We start from the raw sequence: 3,341 nt of genomic DNA on the forward strand, positions 1-3,341 counted from the left end.
TTCATTAGTAGGACGTACCTGGCGATGATGAGGGATCCGTTACTGGGCCACAGGGACTATCTAGATTTACGTAGTAAGTCAGTCTACAGAACCCAAAACATGTGTTCTAATACAAACTATAACGACCCGACCCCCTAGGACTTAAGTTAGGCCGTTACTAAATACATGCCTGCATGGAACTCAAAATGACACTCGGTTATGGCGAAATAAATGCTAATTAAATAAGGTAAGTTCAAAATACTTTCATTAAATTCAAATACTAAAATAATAGTAGGGTACACATAAATCATAAAAGATAATAAATAAGTCTGAAAAGCGATGCTTAAAAGTAAGTTTTAAACATCAAAACTAAAAGTTAAGAGAAACATGAAAAGAACTCTAAATCTCATGATGTGGAAGCGTAAAAACTAGTCCTAGTGGCTCGCTCAAGAATTCCGCGTGTCCATCACTGATGCATCTCTACCCTTACCTGAAATAACAACATGAGAAAGAATGAGTATAAAATACTCAGTAAGAAACTCCACTACTAGGATCAGGCTAGGCATCTATGTCCTCTAGATACCCACCTCTGGTGAAACATATACACTGCTCTAGTCCTCATGGGTCACATATACATATGAAATAAGAAGGAGACTGAGTCCTATTCTACTATAGTTAAGTATGCCCACTACCTATGGTGAATCACGAAGAAGACACAAACTGGTGAATCCCGAAGGAAACACAAACTGGTGAATCCCGAAGAAAACACAAACTAGTGAATCCCGAAAGAAACACAAACTGGTGAATCCCGAAGGAAACACAAAATCTAATGGGTATCTAACTAATCAGTAAGGACATTTGCACAATCTCAACATCATAATCATCAGTGTATGAATCTATGACATACATATAAACCTCAACATCATGGCTCTACAACATACACATATACCAACATCATGGTCTACAACATACATGTATACCTCAACATCATCAGATCAAATACAACCATGGAAGCACATACCATCTCATACTAGCATTCAAGTGTCTATATGCATAAATAAATAATTGGATCTCGTAACAGAACATACATTGATCATGCTATACTATCAATCTATCACGTTGTCATTCTGCCATAACATTCATTTATTAAGCTAACATACATCTAATGTCTGGACTGTAGGCAGTTCCAGTAGTAAGATTACTTACCTCAAATTACGCCTAAGTGGCAAGCAATTTAATCTTTCTTCTCGCTTAGATGAATCTTGAATCATGCCCAAAGTATAGCTTGTTCCAAAACTGCATTCGATCTCTCAAACAAATGCCTCAATCTAGGCAATTCAATAATAGTGGTTAGAACCTAAAAACCCAACAATTATATTTTAATTTAATCCTTCGAATGCTTAATATACTTACCAAGACGTTGCTTGGTCCAAAATTAGTTTCGAACTTAAGTTCGCTTGCGAACCCAACTTAATCCTTTGCAATGCCTGACAACATATTTCTACCTTAAAATTCCACTAGTATTAGAATCTATGGCCCAAACACAATGGGAATTAATAAATGGAAGCCAAAACTTGATGGATAATAAAAATCTTCAAGAAAACCCATAAAAAGTAACACGACCCTACCTAAGGTCCAAAATTCTGGCGACTGGCCAGGGGTTCCGGTTGCTTTGATGGGTTGAAGAAGAGATCATCGACCGGGCGTGACAAGCCAAGCGAGGACAGCTGGAGCGGCGGAGTGCTTCGACGAAGACGACGGAGACTGACGACGCTGCACGGTGCAGTGGGGATAGTGAAGGTTTCTTGCGCGGCGCGACTAGGTAGACGAAACAACGAGGACTTGAGTGACTGGGTGTCACGGCTGTGCGGATGCGAGCGGCTGGGATTCTGTAGAGGCGTGGTGCGCGGCGGATGCTCAACGTCTAACTGGGCGGCGGCTAGGATCTCGGCTGGAGGAAGAAGAAATTGAGGGGTGGGGGGGGGATGCCGATGGATGCATGGGGAAGAAAGNAAGAAATTGAGGGGTGGGGGGGGGATGCCGATGGATGCATGGGGAAGAAAGAGAAAGAGGTTTTTTGAAATAATAATAAAAAAAAACTAAAAAGGAAATAAGTATAATTATATTTAATTCCTTTCTTTATTCCACCTTATACTATTAAATTCTTTTCCTTTTCAAAAGAAAATTAATTTCTGCCATTAATTTTCAAATTGAATAATTTCAGCCAACAATTAAATTCTCGCATTTACACTTGAATTCCAAAATTCCAAAATTCCAAAAATGCCCTCCAACTAATAACAATTACTGAAATTCCAAATAATAAAGTTACCGAAATTACATTATTACTAAAAAAAAAAAATGTGTAATGTGTTACAACTAACCCTTGCAGGAGTAAACAAAGTGTATTTATCGTTAGTACTTGTATCAGTTGAATTCGCCCAAATCCAATTAGGATTACTCTTCAAAAATTTACCCCAATATAATGACTTTATTCTAACATTTCCATACCTGATACCCTGCGTCATATGCTTTTGGATCATTACCTGAGAACTACAAATATTCATGCCCATCTTGTGAATGACCTCGAATATACGAGCTATTGCTGCCCTGGAACACGACATATTTCGGCAACATCACCAAAGCTTCCCATTCGATGATCGTATGGGAGCGACCATTAATATCTAAATTATGTACAAGCAGTTGGGATGGTCACCGCTGAGATATAATACGACAAGCTCGCCACGGTTTACGTTCGTGATTTCGTGTTCGGCTGAGCTTGCGTCGAACTTGAACAAAGTGCAAGACTAATCGGACTCATTTTCGTTTGGCTGGGAAGCTGCAGGAACAATCCATAGGCTGGATGAGGATTCAGCCCTCCAATACTTGTTGTAGCAACATCTTATGTTAACTACACCAACTTCTCCATTGGCTGCTGGCTCGAAGGCAAATTTGGTACGAGAAGTGGTTAACTCATCTGAGCTATATCGCAACATATTTGGTGAATCTTCATCATCTTCAGGTACTTTCCTTTTATTGGTGAACTGAAGCCAGCAATCCTTGGGAGTGCCATATTTTTCTCTTTATTGCTAAATATCCTTTTTTTTTTTTCTCTTTTTCTTTTTGCTGTCTTGTAGTTGGTTGTTGCTTTCCATTCTCCTCCATTTCTTATATAGATGCATCTTTCTTTAGGATAGGGTTTGAATGTGTGGTGATTTATCGTTTCTCTTTTAATCCCTTTCTCTTAATTTGGTCCAATTTTTTTTGTCTTTGAGCAATACATTATGAGAACATGTGATACTCTAATACCTAATATTATCGTACAAGCAATACTTTTGAGTGTTTTCTAAGTTGCACCAATTTAT

At 38.6% G+C, this 3,341-nt stretch overlaps 1 long non-coding RNA gene across 1 annotated transcript; it reads right to left on the minus strand.

Moving 5' to 3' along the window:
- Positions 1-9: 9 nt before the first annotated feature.
- On the minus strand, positions 10-1,773 carry LOC120068499. Its single transcript, XR_005479215.1, has 4 exons — positions 1,608-1,773; positions 1,393-1,466; positions 1,186-1,307; positions 10-469 (listed from the first exon to the last, which is right to left on the minus strand). It is a non-coding gene; the product is annotated as an uncharacterized LOC120068499 (long non-coding RNA).
- Positions 1,774-3,341: the final 1,568 nt, after the last annotated feature.

This window comes from Benincasa hispida, chromosome 12 (assembly GCF_009727055.1).
Source record: "Benincasa hispida cultivar B227 chromosome 12, ASM972705v1, whole genome shotgun sequence".
Classification (NCBI taxonomy): Eukaryota; Viridiplantae; Streptophyta; class Magnoliopsida; order Cucurbitales; family Cucurbitaceae; genus Benincasa; species Benincasa hispida.